At 32.5% G+C, this 22,971-nt stretch overlaps 1 protein-coding gene across 2 annotated transcripts in view; it reads right to left on the reverse strand.

The window, feature by feature from the left end:
- LOC119832912 (connectin-like) overlaps positions 1-22,971 on the reverse strand; it is a 175,718-nt gene that overhangs the window by 69,280 nt on the left and 83,467 nt on the right. For both annotated transcript variants that reach the window (XM_038356736.1, XM_038356735.1), the window contains exon 3: positions 8,640-8,680. The gene's annotated coding sequence lies outside the window, so the exon portion shown is untranslated. The remainder of the gene's footprint in view (positions 1-8,639; positions 8,681-22,971) is intronic.

Consider the following 22,971-nt stretch of genomic DNA (forward strand, 5'->3'; position numbering starts at 1 on the left):
ACAGATTCGAAATTCAAATGTAATATTTTTTTATAATTAAGTGTAACAGTATTTATGGCCAGACTAAGTATTATGTTTGTACAATAATTATTTATATGAAAGGATACAATTTACTCACACATACACATACATTGAAACTAAATGTTTTATAAATCTATTCTAATATGGTTAAGCTGAAGAGCTTGTTTGTTTGGACGTGCTAAACTTAGGAACTGCTGATTTGTATTACTAAAAATACTTTTGTGTTGAATATTCTATTTATCGAGGAACGCTATAATAACTTCATGAACGATGTGGGTGAGAAGCACCGCTGGTTTTGTATGTATGTTAATTCAATATTATCTTTACATATACTTTTTATATACTCCTTAACCTACACATACAACTGCTACTATGATAATGTATATATCAGTTCATCCAGTAAAAGGTTATGAGGCAGCTAACAAAAAAAATAAAGATTTGATAACCTCCTTATTACAAATTCTTTAAAACACTGATAATAGATGCAGAATTTCTACCACTCGTACGTCACTACTATTCTAATTTTGTTAAATGGAGCTTATGAGTTCAGTGTTGATTTTTACTAAGTATACATATCATATTTACATTTTTTACTATCTAAAACAAAATTACAAAGAACATGTCTCTCTCACCACTACCCCCAACAAAATATCTTAATCAGCTAAGCCTATAAGCTACTTCATCAGTTATCCCGAAATAAATCGACACATTATCTCGGTAAAAACCGAAACGCATTTACAAAACAATTTACGTATCGAGTTTATCTCCATGGCTTCGTTTATAGACTGAAAAGCTTTTATTACAATCAAATATATCGTTGCGGTCCAACGTTTTAAACTGCACGATAATTTTAATGTTTCTGAAAACATCAAATACTTTTGTTGGAGTCAAATGTTGAATTTATTGCGAGGTGAATGTAAAATTTGGTTTTATTTCAGGCCTATTTGATTATAGTGTCCGAGTAAATAAAATTATGGTAAAACGTATTATTAGCGCGCCGTAGTCCACAGCTTCGCTCGCGCGGTCCTAATAAATTTTTATAGAACAAACTTTTATGCACGATTGGGGGTAGAATTTATCAAAATTCAGCCTTAACCTTAACTTAAGCCCGATCTGTCTAGTGGTTTGGGTTGTGCGTTGATAGAGCACTATGTCAGTCAGTCAATCAGTCAGTCAGTAATTCAGTCACCATTGAGTTTGATATATTATTAAATGGATATGTTAATTTATTATACCTAAACATAAAATGATGCTTTCATCTCAATCTATATATTATATAGATTACGTCTCACCATGTTTGCCCGCGATGGACTCCTAAACTACTCAACAGATTAATCAAATTTGCAAACCATGTGCAGTTTGATACAACTTAATGGTAGGATAGTTTATGTTATTTCAATAATCAAGCGATAAATAGCTGCCCGGGCGGAGCCAGGGCGTGAAGCTGGTGTTATTAAAAGACAAAAATAGTGAGTGAGCAATAATTAACGGTAGTTTCAAGTTTTAGATATGATGTATACGTTAAATCCTATGATAAACGGTTTAATAAATTAGAATTTTCAGAACGGAGCATGCAAAGTGACAAAGAGCAAAACAATATAAAGCATAAGCATGCTGTGAAAACCTCTTCTTTATTATGAAATAATATTTCAATTTATTTTTGTCGATTAACATATTCTGATCTGAATGCTAGAATATAACTTATTTACGAAAATAACAGATGTGTTAAAATAACATGCGTTAACTTAAAGTTATGTTGAAATTTCACACTGTGCTTGCATGAAGTTCATAACTTAATATTCAGGTTGTTTATATGATTTAGGTCTCTACATATGCCAGAAATACCATTCTACGCTTTATAGTGCTTAGTTCAAGAATTATTGCACTCTAAATATAATACAATTTTAAAGAATTTCACTTTGCAGTATTTATGGTCGGGTTTTTTGGACTGGGATGGGTGAGGAAAAGGGAACGGACCTTCGTCTCCCCCACTGTACGAAACACAGTGGCATGCCACTATTTCACGCCGGTTTTCTGTGGGGGTGTGGTACTTCCACGGCGCGAGCCCAATTCGTACCCAAGCGTGTTCGACTCCTACATACAAATCCACACGGGTTCACAGCTTCTGGGTATGTTCTGATTACCTTATCTGTCAGTTGAAATGATATAGCCAATTGGATATATCGATATAATTATAAGAATGTGTTTACACAGTTAAACCTCGAGATCGTTAGATACCCATACAATAAGCTCACTAATCCTACATTACGTTGCTCTTTCACGCAAAAACTACTGAACCGATTGCAATGAAATTTGGTACGTACACAGCTGAACAACTGGAATAACATATAGGCAATCAAATCTTTTTATCCCGATATTCCTACGGGATACCGATCGCGCGGGTGAAACCGCGGGGCGCACTTTTTAAATAATTATACAAAAAAAATAACTAGAATCTATCCCAGTCTAGCTTCCAAGCTTTTAAAAGCTTTAGTTGCTATTATGATTAGAGTTTACATTTCTATTCAGCCATTCCTGTAAATCTCAATACCACAACTAAATAAACTACTGTGCTTCGCTTCTTTTTAAATATCGAGAGGTACACCCCATGCATTACTATTTTGTTAAAAAAATAAGATCAGTCTTCTATGTAGAAATTAAATACTTTTTGACGAATTTTAAACGCGATTTATTCATTATATTAATTAACCTGACATTTCAAATACTTTACAGCGAGGGTCACGTGGAGGTTGAACTAATAAATAAATTGCGTTTAAAATCCGTTAAAAAGTCTTCAATTTCTAAATGTATAATACGCGCGTAAAATTATACACAAAAAAATACTGTCAGTCTACTAATTAAGTTAACAGCTCTATAATCTACATAGTGATATAGACCTACAGACAAACAGACAGCACAACATTGTATCACCCATCTTTTACAATTGACACATTCGTCAAGTCTACTCACATAAGCTCTATAGGCTTTGTAAAGCAAGAAAGGATTTAAAAACGCTCCCCGTGAATAGTTTTTGTTCAAGTTGTATCGTCGCTACATCATCTCTTTGGAACTGTTCCAAGTTTGCGTCTTCAGTCGACCTAGATGCTAGACTGCGAGAATGTACTAAATTACTCGGCGTCGGTGGATAAGTGTTAATTACTTATTGAGGTTCAAATATTTATGATGGTTGTGGTTTGGTCGGAAATGCGATAATGTTTAATAAGTCTTATAGACGGACATATTGCAAGATTAATAGGTGAAAAAAGAAACAATGATAATGGTTTATTCTACTATATTTTGAACAACATTTTCTTCCATTATATAACAACAACATCGAAAGAAAAATATGAAAAATTACAAATTAAACTTAGAATATTTACAAAATAATACATATGAGTTCATATAGTAATATTATATACAATAAATATTTACTAATTTAATTCACAACAATGGAAGAAGAGAAAAAATACGACATTGATGAAACAGAGGCAGAATCTAAGAACTAAACTGACTTGAGGGGGTATTTCACTATTTATGGTTTGCGGTTCTCGAATATCTAATGACAGGTTATTCGAATGTTTATGTATATATATGTATACACACGAAGTCTGGCTAAAACGAATTTTGTGTAAAGAAACTAAAATACTTTCATACAAAAAGGGGACCATATCACTTTACAATATCAAATATTCACTTTACATTAATATATCTTGAAAAAAGCAAATTAAACTTGATATTTGTACAAGACTAGTGTATCTATTGTCTATAATTTCATAATAATAATGTGAAATTGTACTCAACAAGCAGGCTCGATAAAACACGAGCCAATAATTTTCCTTAAACCCCACATAAAATGTTATAAATCTATGGAATTTAACCTTGTTATATGTTATTTCCCCAAGGCATAGCTGGAAGCTACAAGCTACCAAAAATGTAACTGTAAAAAGACTTAAGACAAAAGCAACGAATAAATCAAATAAAATCGTATTTATGTAATGTTATTCGCAAAGAAAACAAGATACAAAATACGTTACGGGTTTATTTGAATATTGATGGAAAATAACTTTAATAAAGATAATGCCAAAGGCTGGAAATGTCCTTAGGAAAAGAGAATTGGAGACAAATAACGATTTGTAAAATACTAGCTGCGCCCCGCCGTTTCACCCGAGTATCCCGCAGGAATATCGGGAATAATTTCCTATATTTAGAAATTAAAGAATTTTAAATCGATTTTAAACGCTATTTGTTCATTATATTATTAACCCGACGGTTCGAACATTTTACAGCGAGCGTGGTACGGGGAGACTGAGATGTTACATGAATTGAATAATATAATGAACAAATCGCGTTCAAAATCCGTTTAAAAGTCTTTAATTTCTAAATGTATAATACTCGCGTAAAATCAAACACAAGAAAATACTAAATTGCCTATATGTTATTCCAGTTGTCCAGCTATCTACGTACCGAATTCATTGCAATCGGTTGAGTGTGCGTGAAAGAGTAAAAAACACACACACATCCTTACAAACTTTCGCATTTATAATATTAGTAGGATAATCTTCAGAAAGGATATGGACCGATGCTGTTTTGCTAAAATAACTAATTATACTCCATTTGTATAACGTGATTTGTGACAGTCATCGTTATTTGTAGGAACGTATTAAATTAAACAGTATTTTAGTATATTTAAATATCCTCTGAGACTACGAACTACTTTATTTAATTGTATAAAAATGATAGCTTTCTATAAATGGTTGAATTAAATTAGTTGAATTGTTATAGAAGTCTATTTAATCTAGGTACATTTGTACCACAAGATATTTATAATACTCATACATAAACATACTCTGTATCCGTATGGTTATATATAAATATTTTAAAGACCACTTGCAAAAACATCTGGACACCCATCCAATTTAAGGCCGGGCCGACTGTTGCTTAGTATCGATTTTAATTATTTGTTGTTATAGTGGCAACAGAAATACAATTACCCTCTGATAATTTCAACTTTCTAACTGTCATGGTTCATGAGATGCCTGGTGACAGACAGACGCACAGTGAAATCTTAGTTATCGGGTCTCGTTTTTGGGAACCCTAAAAACAAAGTCGCATTCCATCGTCTGTCCCTATATATGCATAGATCTATGAAAGAACGCCACAGATTTTGATGCGAAGTTTTTCATATATCAAAAGTTATTGAAGGAAAAGGTTTAAACCTATTCATAGCACATGCGTTACTAGTAGTATTTACGCATACTAACTTCAGTTTATCGGTTTCAGTAATAACTAATGATCTAACACTCGCATTACGCACGATTATAATCGACTATTAAACAAATTTGCGGCGTAATTAATGAATTTGTAATAACGTTCGGCCGCCATCCATCACAGAAACAGTTTGCTCCCTTGCGATTCATTTTCCATTAGGACTTTGAAAGCCTATTGAAGAGTGGTTCTTGTAAGCTGATTAGAACCGAATGCGGGGATTTTTCAATTTGTTTATTGTGAGTCTTGTGTGTTGTTGGATAATTCATTAATCTTTTTTCAATAGTCTTCAAAAAGAAAGAAAAAGAGGAGAGAGCGCAGTTTGACAAAGATTTTTTGTTTTTGTTACCTCAGAACTTCCGACTGGGTGAATGATTTTGATTCTATTATTATGGGAATGCCTATGAATGAATGAATGAAAATTCTTTATTAATAAATTTTTAAAAACGTTTAAATTTTGCGCTCGTCTTACATTTGTGGGGAGAGAGTTCCACAACTGAACCGCACGAACAGCAAAAGAATTGTGGTAGAATTTTGATTTATGGGCCGGAATCAGTAGTAAAAGATTAGTCGAGGAGCGTAAGCAAGTAGAGTTCATAAATTTAAATTTCTCTCGAAGATAGCTTGGAGCTTTTGGATCAAACAACACGCAGTACAGAAGATGAAGAATATGGGAATTACGCCGCAGACGAATAGGGAGCCATTTCAGCCTCTTACGGAAGTCGGAAACGTGATCATATTTTCTCAGCCCAAAGACAAATCGAATGCAGAAGTTTTGGAGTCTTTCAAGCCTATCTAACTGGGCCTCAGATAGATCAAGATAAGTTATATCTGCATAGTCAAGGTGAGATAGGAGAAGGGAATGAGCGATCGCTAGCTGTGTTGGAATGGGTAGAAGATTACGTAGTCGTCGCAAAGCTCCCGCAGAAGCAAACAGTTTCCTACTTACATCCTTCAATTGAACATCCCACGACAATGTTTGATCGATATATATACCTAGATCCTTAACTTGCTTACTGAAAGGGAGTTGAGTGCCACACAAAAAAACTGAAGGAAGCGAAGGCCAGTCAACTTTCGCGATTAGCGAGGGACTACCAACAATGATGAGTTGAGTTTTCAAAGGGTTAACCTTCAAGCCGAACTGGTTGCTCCACAGAGCGATAGAATTCAAGTCATTATTCATTGTTTGAATAGCGATCGGTAACTCTGCTAAGGTTGACTGGATGTATATCTGGACATCATCGGCATACATGTAGTAGAGAGAAGATAAGGATTTCGAGATAGAATTAATGAATATAGTAAAAAGGAGAGGAGACAAAACGCCACCTTGAGGTACACCGGCTTGAATATCACACCATGACGAGGAGACCTCATCGCTGTGAATCTTTTGCCGGCATCCACATAAATAACTATGAAACCAGTCAATACTAGTTGGAGATATGTTAAAAGAACGAAGCAGACCCACAAGGATATCGAAATCAACGGAACTAAAAGCGTTACTAAAATCTAGCAACGTAAGTAAAGTGAGCTGCTTGTTATCCATGCCAAATCTAATGTCATCTGTGACTTTGATGAGAGCAGTAGTCGTACCATGGCCGGGCCGAAAGCCAGACTGGAGAGGATTCAATAAGTTATTTTTGTTAAGGAAGATGGCTAATTGGTTATGCACCAACTTTTCGAGGAATTTAGACAGGAATGGTAAAATGGAGATAGGCCGAAAATCGGAAAAGGAAGAAGGATTACATTTTTTTGGAAGAGGAATAATGTTTGCCGTTTTCCAAGCCATAGGGAAAGTACCCTGGGTAACAGAAGTGTTTAGTATATGGGTAATGACATATAAACTTAAATGATTTATATAAACTAAATTGTAATTGCTATAATTGTAAATTTAAAAATGTCAAAAATGTATGTATGTATGTATGTATGAAATAAATTGAATTGAATTGAATTGAATGACAGGAACGACTACGTCGAGGATAGGTAGGATCATGCTACGACTAATACAATCACTCCCGACAGCATTAGATGATAGAGACATGATGTTCTTCTTAACATCACAACTAGAAAATTGATTAAGACAGAACGGAGGAAAATTCGGAGTTGGAATAGAAGAAAGAGTGTTAAGAGTCATAACTTTAGTATTGTTATCAAAGGAAGGAGTTTCGGCAAAGAATATATATTATAGGCCTATATATTATATAGGGTAATTGTTATATAGTTTTTTAGACTTAAATTTAAGTAAGGTAAGCCACAGTAATTCCGTGTATCTAATAAATTGATTTTATTCTAATACATCACTGTTCTCTTTCTCTCGTTCTGAGTCACATGAGACAGCAACAGATTCATCTTTCAAACTACCTTCATCCAATAGAATTAATATCTAGTTTTATTCTTAAATTTCCTTATAAGAAATAGGGTATCGTGATAATTTTCCTGGGAATTCATTATTACGCAGTAAACAAAGCCTCTGGTTACCTCAAACGGTTTCATTTTACTGCTCTCACGAGACCAACGGCTTTCTGTGTTCAAATATATCTGGTTTTTGATACTTTATATGCTAACTATAGGAAAGCATTGAGTTCTAATTAGTCTATATTTTATTAACCTTGATGTGATAAGCAAAAACAAAAGGATTGATGCATTTATGTTTGTTTGTTGGACTTTCACTCGAAAACCACTGAACGGATTTTGGTGGTACTTAGTAGGGATATAGCTTATGTACCAGAATAACATATGAGCTGTGGCAATATTTACTATGTGTATTAAGTGTATTAAGAATTTGGTACAGAGATAGTTTGAGGTCCGAGAAATCGCTTAGGATATTTTTCATATTGAAAATCCAACGTGTACGGGAATCGGGGTAAGACCCGGAACTTAATAAATTTTCTTTTAACTATGTGGACGAAGCTATCGGCGATATGCTAACAACCCATAAATACTATTTCTATTCGCCAGATATCAATTAACTCGTGTCCCCATTTTGGATGTCTAAAACGTATGTAAATTGAATGTAAATTGTTACTCAGTTTCGCGTATGAAATTGTTCATTCAATTAGATCGTTGGCATCAGCTGTCACAATAAATGCTATGGATGTAGGAAGCCAGAATATACATTTTAATTCGACGGAAACTCCACGCCACTGCGCTGTATATTTTTAGAGAACCGTTGGTGGTTTTTTTTTTTTTTTGTTATTCCTGCGAGATTTATCAAAATCTCCTAACATTGAATGTTTTTAAGCAAAACGTTTTCGCTTAATTATGCCGATTTTAGCATTTTTCGTTAGACATTGTTTTTGTGCGGTCTAAATTACCTACCACGGGTCTAAATTATAATTATGAAATTATTTACTTACCATTAAACTCCTACGCATTGGGGGTGTTCAACTTTTTTCGCCTGAAAAAAGAAGACAAAAATTCAATGAACAAAAACTCATATACAAAAAATTGTTAGGTATAGAACTAAATGTTCAATTATATTTACATCGAAACTTAGGAGTTTTAAGCATGAACAAATCCACTGTGAATAAAGTCATAAGGCGTCCACTGACAACCAGTAATCTTGCACTGAGTGTGGGCTGCGGACGTATACTAACCAGCTCCCGTGGCCCCTCTCACTAAAATGGCTCGTCGGAACACAGTGGTGTTTTAGTCAGTAGGAATCCGACATAACCCACGGCTCCTTTCCCCAAGGGTATCTATGTAAGATTACGCCACTCAAAAAAAAAATGGCCTAAATGTGATATAGATATTTACATTTTTCCCCACTTTTACTGTACTCCTCTTTATCTATTTTTTATTGTTTATATATCCTTATAAGTTATATAAACGATTTTCTTGCTTTCTTTCTAAATTCCCAAAATATACAGCCCTTTTTACGTCACACACCAACATAAGCATTTTGTTTATCCCCTTCTTAAACCGGTATTCGATTCTCAACTGAAGATCAGTTGACTGAGTACTATTCCAACGACAGAAGGAAAAATAACAAAAATTTATCACAGCACACTACATTAAACCCGTGTTTCTTTGACCTATATCTCTTGCAACACGAATTTACATTAGTTCCTTTGTCCACGACACTTTGAATGTTAAATGAACTTAATTCATGAAGTTTTCATTCTTTCTCAGCGAATTAAAAGTTTCACTAAAACACGGCGAGATTTATTTTGTGGAGGTGGTGAAGTTTTAATGTTTAAGCATGAAAGAGGAAGTGAGATGTTATATAATATATACATATATTTTTATTCTGTTTTTCAACACTTGTAATTGCAAATTTTGTTCCTGACGCGAGGTTTTACAAGCTTTATATTATGGAGTGGTTATATGTTTATTTTCAAAATAAGCAGTTGCATATTAATTTATATAACAAGATTTATGGAACAGTGCCAAAATAATTTCATCCGATTATCTTACTACCCTCACTAGTATCGCCAGGACATACTATTTTCTTTATTTATATAGAAGAGCAAGTGAAACAATAATCGAGTCTATAATTAAGGCACGTATTTTTAGTTTTTTAAACTAAATTTTATTATACACGCATGTAAAGCCTATCAAAACACAGCATTAAGTTCACATAATTACAGATTGGCGTAAATTTAATCCGTCCCTTACGTAATACAACTTGTATGGAATTAATTGCGAATGCAATCAAAACTGTAATATTAATACCAGTGGTATTTCAATTACGAAGGTATACGATTGGTTACTCTGCATTGCAGTTTCTGGAATCTAACTCGATGGTAAATTAAAATAAATATGGAGTGTTTACGCTAAATCGAAATGTAAATGCAACCATTAATAAGGTTATAAATGCGAGGCTGTACTGAATTGTATGGTTTTTGTGAAAGTTGGATGCTAAAGAGGCTACTGTAGGCAATTTTTTATCACGGCGAAACGTTGCGTTTCCTTGAGAATTCTGTATGAGGGGCAGATTGCGGGTAAAAAGTAAGTACTCTATGCTTAGTATTATACATCCATAAAATTCTGTTTGAATTACGCTAATCTTAAGAACTGCTGAACAGATTAAAAAAATCTATTATCATTGAATATGTACGCATTGAGTGCTATAGCCTATATATTATGTATTACAGGGTATGCCGGAACGAAATGCTGTGTATTTAGTTAAAATTAACTCCACGTATAATAGGGAAAAGATATATAGTCAGATAAGGAAGTGATGTTCGATATTATTTTTAAAGTCATGAAATAATTAGAGTAATTTTCATATATTTTTAAATGAGGGTAAGTTTCTCAGTACAATTCTATTACTGCTAATATTGTTTACGCCCTTATAATAGTAAATTAGTAAACAACAGGTTATAAAGGCCGGAGAGGAGGCCTAGATATTTATTATCTTTTTTTGGGTCGTAAAAGCTTTAATAAACTAATGTTAGCCCGTACACTGAAAAGGTAATATTGCTTTTATGTATAATATATATTTAAATAATATGTATTTCTTCAAAACTAATTAATAATTTACATATTTAATTAGGTTCGAAATTGGTAATTACCCTATATTGGTTAAAGATGTAATTATATTAAATTTTCGTATAAGAGACGCATACCTACCAATATTACTTGAAATAACACCGAAACTAAAATTATAAATGCGAAGTTTGTGAGGATGGATGTGTGTATCATACTCCTTTACGCGAAAATCCCTGAACGAGTTTTGATGATACTTGGCAGTGAGCTTACGTAGCAGAAAAACAAATTCGCCAGCGGATGAAACTAATAAAAAATCCAGAAAAAATTTCATATTATCATAGCAATTAGTAAGCAGCTGATCTTGTAGGTTGCCTGATGGTATTAGATATAAAATATGGCTTATAAGGCAATATTTAAACACACTGGTAGAGATGAGGAGAAGGATACTGGCCTCCGGCTCCCACTATCCGGATACAGTCTACATAATGTTGTTTTATGTCATAGCTGGTGGTTCGCCTGATGGTAAGCGATCACTACCACTCATGAATATTTGCAGAGTAAGTGGGTCTGCGATTCCACTGCCCGTTTTTAAGGGGAAAGGAATAGGGGAAGACTGGGAAGGATGAGGAAAAAGAAACGGTCCTCGTCAATGTAATTTTTTTTATAAATATTATGTCATAAATACATTGTACTTTAAAAGGACAATAAATTAAAAAAAAAACGCATAAATCCTGTTCCTTTATAAATCACGTAACTCAACACGACTCGACTGCTGTTTATTAATTTAAACCTTATACGCAATGAATATACGGCCATTACTTATGGCAAGAATTAATGTTATTTTCAACCGACTTCAAAAAAGAGGAGGTTTTTATGTATTTTTTTATTTGTTTTATGATTGATATATGAGAACTTTCGGCTGGGTAGACCGATTTTATGATTCCTTTTTTAAGTAATTTTTTGTTGATGGTTTTTTTTATCGAAGTTTTTGCTATCCGTGTGGTCCTATTTTAATTTAGTTTCGTTCTCTCTTACAATATAGGCTAGTTTTATTGTTAAAATTATTATTATACAAGGATGTTTAAATATATTACTTAACTCAACTACAACACTCAAGTTTCAATCAAACACGTTGATTTTGTTTGTTTTATAAAAATTGTACGGTATGCGAATATTCTGTAGCTTTTGCGTTCTAAAACAGTGATAAAAAATGTGACGGTTTAAAATTACCTCTAAGGCTATTTCAATATAAATAAAACCCTCGAAATCTGTTGGCCGCGGTTTCATCCGTGGTACATATATAGCCTATGTCACTTAATGAAGATGTAGCTTTCTAATGGTGAAAGAATTTGTGAATTTCGATTCGTTTTTGTGTGAACACATTAAACAATTTATTTATTAATTCATACATTACAATCTTTTTAAACGACAACTTAACAATTATAGATTTTTTTTTACTTCTGTCATTGTAAATTGCGACTAAATATAGGTACATCGTTTAATAAAATTGATTAAGTGGTTAAGCTGTTTCGTATTATGGAATAATAATTGTCGAATTTTTGTTCTATTGGGATCTTAACACAATAATTATGTACTCTAATAAAATTATTGTATTCTTCATCTATTTAATTTCAATAAATAAATATTTATTAATAATAAAAACCAATTATTATCGAATGATGTGATAAGGGCAAATGGGAATTATAAATGTGTTTATTTAATTACCTACATGCTCTGCTACCTATAGATATGATATTATGTAGACCGTACACTGGTCAGTTTTTAAATAACTCGACATATTTTACATAGGTCAGCAATGTCTATGAATAAATTAGAATCTTTGCGCTTTCCAATCTTTTAAATTGGTTTGTATAATAAAAAAACTTTGAGCTACTCTGATATTCCATGTTATATGACCTCTCTTAAGGTCACATACAAAATCAGTGCAAAAATGAAGCCCATAATTTATTAGACGAAAAGGTGCTTTATCCTCTTATTTATAAGGCATATTAATAGGGACGATCATAATGCTATGCATAACGTATTACTTGACCATAATACCGTTTCTAAACTTCTTATACAAATAAGTTACGTCGGTCTATAAGCAGGTTTTTTGAGCTTATATGTATTGCTTTCTGAGTTTCTGGGCGTATCTGTGCATTTCTGCTTGCTTACTATCAAGCAACCCACCAGTTTCTTTGTGTATCCTACTAATATTATAAAAGGGAAAGTTTGTAAGGATGTGTGTGTGTATGCTCTTTCCCGCAAAAACTACTGAACCGGTTGCAATTTGGTACGTAGACAGCTGGTCAACTGGAATAACATATAGGCACGTTTTTATCCCGATATTCCTACGGGATACGGACTTACGCGGGTGAAAACGCGGGGCGCAGCTAGTAATCTCATAAAAAAATATATAATCATTTTAACAGTAAAAATCTGTATAAATTGAATGAAGCTCACATGTAATTGTATTCGTGCCTCGCGTCGCCAATGTTACGAGATTTTAAAGATGTCGACTCACGATGCATTCCCAACTTGACACCAGAGTTTTAAGCCAAGTTTTCCATTTGCCTAACAGAATAATGCGGTGGGTATTAACTCAGATGACATATTAAATTTGTTTCCCTGTGTGTTAGTATGTTCTATGTTATTAATTCTTCATTCTGAGAAATTACAAGTGTATTATTATAAACTAGATAATCGCGATAAAACAAAATAAAATAATGTCTATGGGACTCGCAGATAACGCAGCTCATTTGGTATAAGAAATGTTGAATTCGGTTTAGCAGATCAAGAGATTACTATTGCCAACGTCACAAACCTCAACTCCATATGATAAAAATATATGACATTCTAAAATATTAACATTGCTTTAGTGCTATTATGTTTTAAAACAGCCAGTATTTTACAAAACTGCTTGGTTTGTAATCAACATTTTATTACAATTAATTTCTTTTTATAAAAGGTTTCGACCGCAAAACTGAAATAAATGTACAAAATACTTGATCTATTCTCTAGAATAATTGCATTTCCACTTCAATAACTTTACGAAACATAAATAAAATTGTTACAGGCGAATTTACTCTTGTATTTTTAAAACATTGTACAATTTTCCGCGGCTATGCAATCGGTCCCGCGAGACGCAAAGCGCTTGCTTTGTGCCCGCACTGTATTGTATGAAACCTGAAAAGAACTAACAAAATCTAATAAGAACTCCGTATAAATATAAATGTAATAAAACACAGAAATAATACAAGATTGCTTAATGTTATACAATCACCGTTTTAAAGTCTCCAAGACGCTTCAATTCCGCTGGAATTCTGTTACAGCGGGCGAAGATTTAGTCAAATTAGGGTCGATTCATTCAAGAAAAGTGCCATCTTCATAGTTCGTTTAACATGTACAGGGTTTTCGTTTTAAAGGCGCTGGCATTAAAGTTTGAAATTGTGTGAATAGATGTGCAGCTATATTGTGAAGTATATTTCCGTAGCAGGGTGATATGAAAGTTAGCGAGACTATTGTTGCTCCCACGGTTCGTTCGGCTCTGACCTCAGCAGCCCCGGGTTATGTCAACAGTTGACTTATCCCGGATATGCGCAGCCTCTTACATTCCTATTTATGGAATTTGTATTAAAATGTGCATTGCAGGATTTATGTTATTTTGTACGTGTATTTTATTTTATATAACATCTTACATAAAACTTTTTTACTTTTGACTTAACGTTACAAAAATTTATGGGAAAATTTAATACAATAACAGGAAAATATAATGCCTGTTTCATTACCGCTTATGTTTAAACTGTGTACTGTATTTTTATATAAAAAGTTAGAAAATGCATGAGGGTGTATAACTGTTTGTGACGTTAATAAATGATAAATAACATGCTAAATACCAATTTACTATTATTAAAACAAATATAAAATCTAAACTATCAAACATCATGCAAATCTAAACATTCAAATTGAATCAATTTTATAAAACTAAAAGTAAACAATCTCATACATTTATGTTGTACTTTCCGATGACGTCACATTTATCGCCAAAACATTCAAGTCTGCGTTCAGTCGAACAAGGAATACCAATGCACCTATAGATTTCATCCGGAATTTCCACTATGATAAGCAAATTTCGATGTCAGTGAGTCTGCCAACCGCAATCTATAACTGCGGTTGACAGACAAACTATAGTTTGACGTTATAGATTAGCTGATCGCTCCAGGCACTTGGGTTATATTCAGGTATATAATACTAACTAACTGCGCCCCACGGTTCCACCCGCGTAAGTTTCTATCCAGTAGTATTATCGGGATAATAATTTGCCTTTTTCTTATTCCAGTTGTCCAGCTATCTACGTACCAAATTTAATTACAATCGGTTCAGTCGTTTTTCGTGAAAGAGTAACAAACATTCACATACTCGTACACATACATCCCTCCTCACAAACTTTCGCTTTTGTAATATTAGTAGGATAGTGATGGGGGAATTTATTCCTTATTTCCCTTCCTCATAAGGTAAGACACTTGATGTTCCTGAAGCCATAATAGTTCCATATAATTACGAAATAAATTATAATTCGAAACAATTAAAACAAACAAGAGAACATATAAATATGTTAAAGCATTGATGGACTATGAAGATGTTACCTGAAATGAATGTTTGAAGTAAAGAAATGTGCAATTTTTGTATTTTGCACTCATTTAATTTAGTGTTTAGATAAACCTGGTAATGTCCTAGTTATATAGGTATATTTATTCTAACATTACCAACAAAACCAATGTAAGAAAAATTATAATAACCATCTTCGAGCGTAAATATCTTGGGCATATTTAAATCCCATTTCTAAGCGATTTGTTGACAATGAAAATGAACAATTTCTCCGCAAGAAAAATCTCCATTTACGTCATGGAAAGAAACGCACAAGATAAGGTTGGTATAAAATCAAAAGGATACAAATATCAGGCGGATTGCGAGTGACATCAGAAGTCTGCATTATTCCGTTTTAATGACGCGAGCGAAGACATTTCGTTGCAGAAAACAATACAAGTCTCAGATGCAGGGCGTTCTCTGACCTACATTATCGTACTGTCATAATGGAATAATAAGTCGACGAGAGAAGGCATAAAAAGTAGGTTTTATGACATATTTATAGTGTTATATCGTCGTCTTGATGACGATGTTTCGTGTAGTTTGCTTATATTTTCCGGGGTATGATCGTTTGATAAACTAAATTAATAATAACGTTAATTTGTGCTCATTTGTACCTTGATTGTACTTTATTAGTTTAAATATGTATAATTTCGATATAAACTTTTGATAACATAAAAATTAAATAATTTTTAATGAGTTCTTTTGGTTCTTTTTACACGCTTTTTATTAGCTTCACCTGTATGTTTGTTTGTAACCGACTTCTTTGAGCGCGATTTTGACCCACTTTAAACGGCCAGATTTCGTTCAAACTTTGTAGATTTATTGAGGACCGATGACAATACACTAATTTGATAAAATTATTCTATTTTTCAATTTGTAAAATATGATAAAAGCGTGTTTTTTAGTTTTTTTTTAACTATTATAATATATTATTATTATTTAATATTTAGCTGTGCTTCGCTGTTAGGCACGTTATCATGTATAGTTATATAAGCCCGTCACTTTTTTGACAATTAATTACTTATTGAATAGTTTCTTTTTAATATTTTAGTTTCTTTATAATGTTTACTAATAAACTGTACTGTAACATAGTTGTGTATATAGTCTTTCTCCATATCCAAACTATTAAACACTGAAATAAAATCTTCAAATCGAAGCAGTAGATTCTGAGATTATTTTAAACAAACTCTTCAGCTTTATATTATTAGCATATTACTCTTACATCAACCAATAAAAACAATTTTTATTTATAACCTTACTGCTTAAGAGATAAGACTGTCTATTGTTCTGTTAATATTCATATATTTCTTTTAATTGTAATACTTTTTTCTATGTATGTACAATATAAAAGCTTCTGATTGATTGCTTTACATTCGTGATATGTACGAAAAAGCCAACATTTTACAATTTGAGACATCTTCCCTTAAGACTGTTAATATTAACAATTCAGAAGCGGACTCCTCGATTTCTTTTTAAAATCGCAAAGATGTCTCTGATTAAAATTGCGCAATCTTACATCGGAAATTGAAAATTGATACATTTTAATTTTGGGCAATTTTCGTAATGAGGAAACGAAGATTACATTTGCGTGAAGCTGTTTCGAAAATCGCATAACGACGAAAATTAATTATTGATCAGATCATAATTACTTGCACCTGGAAAAATATCCTACGAATATTACAAATTAATTTGTTTGTATGGAAATAAAGATGCAGGTACGTACTTTATTCACGGAAAAGCTACGAAACGGATTGGGTTTTATTTTAGTATGAAGTTATGTATGGAATGTTTGATAGAGATTTGGTAGATCTTTGGTATGAATGTATGAAGGCTTAGTATATTACACAGGTAATTTTCTTAGGTCGTATTAACGTGACAACGCCTGAGAGAAGCCGAAGATTAATGTTCATAATATAAACTTCAAGAAATATAATCTAATTAAGGATAGGATTATACCAGTCTACTTTCAGGGTTTCTCAAATTAAATTTCAGTTAAGGCCGAGTTTTGTATGAGTTAAGAGTAGATTGAGAAAAATGTAAAAAAATTAACCAGTGGGGTGTCACTGAGGCACGTAAAAGTAGGGCCAATAACGCGGATCCGAATGTTTCTATTCCTTAATTTCATTTCAAATGAAATCAATGCAAACTGTATTATTTTAATTCTACATCTTAATAATATGCTAAAAATATATATTTTTAAACATCTTCAAACCATAACAAATTGATTAAAGTCACACAATACAAGTAATATAATGTAAGAAAGCAAGAATATAATACCCATCGAATTCCTCATTAATAACTCTTGAACGATTTTTAAACAAGTTCCGAAGTCGATTATAAATTTCTCCAGATTTGTCCTCACAAAGTTCAGGATAGTTTTGTTAAAATGAGAACCGATCGTCAGAACTTATGAAATACCGAAGGAAACCGGTAAAAACCTTTCCTATAATTTAAGAAGTTTTATTTTATTTCATGAAGCGAAATTTTGAAATTAACGCTCTTGTGACATTCTGTTGCATTTGAAAAAAGCAGTGTCATAGTGCCTTTGATGCTTGCATCTAAAGCCGACAGGGAAGATAGGGCTGTCACTATTTCTTACATACTTTTATTATTTACTACGTTATATAGTAGGTGCTTGGGCTATATACTACATTGACAGTTAAAACTTACGTCAAGATTTTCATCGATAAATCTAAAAAAGTAATATCATGTTATTTTTTCGTTACATTTAATACAGAAAAGAATACGATTTTTTTTGAAATTCATTCATAAATCTGAATAATTTGTAGAGACATTAGCTTTTAGATTAAAGTTATAAAATACATAATGTAGTTCATACGTCGCCTATAGAATTCGTTGGGGACTAACCTAAAAAAACGAAATATTTGCTTTAAATGCAAATACTCGTTTGTATCTCATTGATAAATACATGTACAGTAACAGACAACAAACAATAATAAAGATCGTTTCTTTTTGATCAAAGGGTCTTCTTATAGAGTCTTCATAAAGTACACATTGATAGATTTCATGATCTGGTTTGTTAAGATATAAACTGTTCTGGGATTTTATTTTTTTTATGTCATCGTGGGCAAAGTATCTGATGGGTTGCCTGATGGTAAGCGACCACCATGTATGAATATTTATTTAGGCGTAAGGTCGTTTGCAGACCTTACATATTGGTAGACATTACGTTATAAGTAAGGTCTCGCGGACGCGGATTTGAATCCATCCTCCTTTTCTATACTTTAAAAATTATTTTTTTTCAATACCTATTTCAATGCTATAAACCTAAAAATTGAATTGTTTAGATTTACAATTCGTACTTGAGCGTAGGCTCTAGGCAAAGGTTAGTATACATAAAGGACATATAAATAAATACGAGTTATACCAATATTAAGCTCCAACATGTAATTAAAGTGGAATCAAGCATCTACAATAGATTCATTTATAGAGTAAAAGCCTTCATCCAGAACTATCTCATTCCCTGGTAACTTATTTAAACTCGTGTCTTACTTGAACTTGGATTGGATTTTTCGATACGAAATGAGATTGGTTTTGGTTATCGAATTTATTTATTAGTTTACTGTCCTAAATACTTTAAAGGGGCAATAGCAATTCTGTAATCTAATAAAAGTATAGTTATTGTAAACTAGCGGTCCGCTCTGGCTTCGCCCGTCGTGCATATATAGCATATAGCCTTCCTCAATAAATAGGCTTTAAAACACTGAAAGAATTTTTCCAATCGGGCCAGTAGTTCCTGAGATTAGGGCGTTCAAACAAACAAAGTCTTCAGCTTTATAATATTAGTATAGATTCCTTGTTTAAAGTTAATTGTGTAATATTATGTGTTTCAAATTATAATCATAAGAATTGATTAATCATTTAAAATTGAATACACCCGTTCGGTATATTTATCATAAATTACAGTTTGTATACATCTGTATCACATTATTATCATAATATAGATAGAGACATATGCACGAATGAAAACTTGTCTACATTCAAACAATTAAATTTGAAACATAAATAATATTGTTGTTTAATTAACAAGAATTTTGCGAAAATGTGAATCGTGTATTACCAACCGACATAATATATTAAATGATGTTTAATGAATTATGCGACCTTATATAATAGGTAATAGTAGTATAAGGTCAATTGTGTAGAATATAAAATAAACCGCAATAAGTAGTAGTGTATATAGTATATTTTCTGTTATGATAGAATGTTTCACTGATTTTGCCACAAAATGACAGCCATGTCAAGATGGAAACTAACCATCATCGCCTGTGAATACTGCCCATTATTCACTGATAAAAATTTAAATTATACAACGATTGTGAAGGAAAAGCATACGGCCAGTCGTGGAGGAAAATCATAAAAACAGTAGCATAAGCGTGATACTATTTGACGACGATCTGTAGTGTGTGGTTCCTCCCCTTGTATTGTCCGTTTTGTACAGTTTAAATTAAAAATAACGATATATCAAATCAGCTCATTTATATTCATATGACAATATTAAATACACTTGGCACATCAAACCAACGCCCTTTATTTGGTCCAGGCAGATACTCTCTCTGTATGGTAATGAATAAATTTGCGTCAGAATCGATTTGAATGGAGTCAATATTTTCTTCCACAGAAAGCCAAAGGAAAGGCAATTATCGGACGCTTTCCATCTTCGCTCAAATTGAATATACGATAGCGTATTTTTATTCTGCTGAGCTTTTTCACATTATTAAAGGATTTTTATGTTTGCTCCATGGGGTACTTGTGTTGGCTTTTACACTTTAAATTTACACTTTAAAAATTTACACTGCTGCTAAAAATAACGCAGGATATTTCGATTGATTAGAAAATGTTTATAATTGTTTCAGCTTACGCCATGAATGGGCTTATTTGAAGTGTTTTTTGATAAACTAAGTCCAGACGTATTCGATATTATATATTATATTATTATATAAAAACAACAATTTGGTAAGCGTGTCTACAAACATCACTTATGTAATCAGTTATAGTGGAATAAAGCTAAATTCTGACTCAACTGATTAAGGTTGAATTTTGACTGCCACATTACGTGATAGTCATCTGTTTCAATGAGATCCAATAATTGAATTTTGGACAGTCTAAGTTGTTTAGAAGTAAAGATAAAAGGCACTATAATTCCAAATACTTCTCAACCCACGATGGCCATTAAAGCTTTATCTAAAAGAAGAACTGTGATCAAAGATTAAGCCTTTACGACTACTACAAATCGTAGCATGTAGCTCTAACTAAAATATAAAGGAACCAACCACGCGCAGTGTCCAGAGACTCAAGAATTTCTCTTCAACAATAGACCTTTCGTTGATCAAAGGAATAATATTTAAAATGATGTACTTAAATTTCCAATCCATCGAAATTTTTGAGTTATTAAAATTCAATATTGAAGCTATAAATTTTAAAACATTTTACGATACGACAACTTAATTGAACGTGTATCGATTGAGGAGAACCGAAGTGATGCAGAAAGTTTTTAATGAAATATCGCTCGGATTTATGAGATCTTTCATTATTTTTTACGCTATAATAAGATTGCTTTGGGATTGATTTAATTGAATTGTACATCAAAAATATAAAGATTAAGCATTGTTTACGTTTTTCAAGATATCACCTTACCGTAGAACCAGATGGAAATTAGCCTTAGTGGGGATACAAAGTTTCTTATAATAGAAATAAAACTGTGTCTTTTTGGCTTTGTATTAACAAATATAACTGTGTGGGTTTTCAACCAATTGGCGGGATAATATTCGTTTCATAAGGAATTGTTGTCATTTGGTCCCATCTTAGAATATGAAGTGGTTACTCCTAAAGTTACTTCGGTGATCTTTTTATCACATTATTTATGCAAAACACAGGTAACCCAGTTTTGAATTATTCAAAATATAAAACCTTTTTTGACCCTGAAATAGTAGAACAATATATCAAAACTAACTTTCTCAATTAATTTAAGGGAGATTTAAATTACAAGAATTGGCAATAAATTATCAAAATGTTTTGAAGAGGATCACGCAATCTCACGAAATTCAGATAAGTCGTAAGCTCTATATCGTCTTAAATCTTTTCTAGGGCTGAGATATTTAACAACTTCGCCGCATAAGTATTTTCAACTGACTAACTATTTTTTATTAGTTAGCAGTTAAACATATCAAAGCGAAATAGTCATCTAAGTAACTAAATATTTGTCAGTAAAAACTCGACAAGAAAAAAATCGTAAGGACTCCAGTATGAAAAAGAAACAAAAAGTGTAGGTCGCTATCTCTTTCTATCTTTTGCGTTTCGTTATATCTATCGCTGTTGTATATTAAATTTGCTCTATACCTTTAAGTAACTACTTTATTAACAACGCAAAGATACTGAACTGAACGCTGAAAGCGGTTCGATACAACACAGTGGAGTTTATTCGGTAGTCCACAGTTGCAGATATAGTCCGATATAACCCCGGCTCTTTCTCGTGGGGCTTATAAGTCTTCTTCACATAAATTCATTCTCAAAATAAAAAAGCCTGTGTTCTCTCAGTTGGATGAAGCATGTGATGATTATAATTTTAAGTGCCGTGTCTCATTGTACATTAACACACTATATATAACTTAGTATTTTCTTGTGTTTGATTTAATAATACTAATATGCAAATTTAGTTAATTCTAAATATTAGTGTTTTTACGTTTCAAATAAACGTTTCCATGATAGACACGTCAAAGGCAATAAAACGTTGAAATTTAAATTGACTCTACGAAATATATGCCGAGTGCAGTTAATAAATTATCTCTTTTGAGAGTCGGACCGCAAGTTAGCGCGACGCACACATTCCCCCAAGGATTATCTCTTGGTGTATATAAATAAAACTTTTATGTGCATTTCCACGAATTGTCATAAATTGCAACTAGAACACGACACTTTGCACGAAGTTTGCTCGTAAACCATACGCCGTGTCGCCTCTCAGCTAGTTTTTAACACATGCATCAATAATAAAGAGTTAAAAGAATTTTCGGATATTTGCAATAACACGCATACAAACGTAACCAATTATTTGTATAATATACATCTATATGATTCACCTAAGAATAGAATCGATTCAACGCCATTTCGTGACGTCATAGATCTTAATTCAAAAGAATCATCTTAAAACAATCGAATTTAGATGAAACAGTTAGTCAAAATAAAAGAAATAGTTTGTCCAATGTAAAAAAGGATTTCTAGGGAATAGTATTTTTAAAACTCCATTTGACTCTCAATTGACACATAACTAGCCTACGTCACACAGTGAAATTGCAGTTTTTTAATTGCGAAATAATTTTAGAAATCGGTCAACAAAAGACATACGAAAATACAAAAGTTTCCTCTTTATAACATAAATGTAGAAAATCGCTTTGTAACCACGCTAAAGAACAAAATTTCGCATATAATATAAAGTATGAAAGAGCATTTCAAAACACTTCAAAAATGTACACAAAAATTGAGCTAAAGTCTAGATTTTTCCATACTAGAACGACAGCCGCTATCTAAACAAAGATGTTAAGCACTTGCCTATCACTAGATCCTATAAAACTGACACTCACATAGGAA

This window comes from Zerene cesonia, chromosome 16, assembly GCF_012273895.1.
Source record: "Zerene cesonia ecotype Mississippi chromosome 16, Zerene_cesonia_1.1, whole genome shotgun sequence".
Lineage (NCBI taxonomy): Eukaryota > Metazoa > Arthropoda > Insecta > Lepidoptera > Pieridae > Zerene > Zerene cesonia.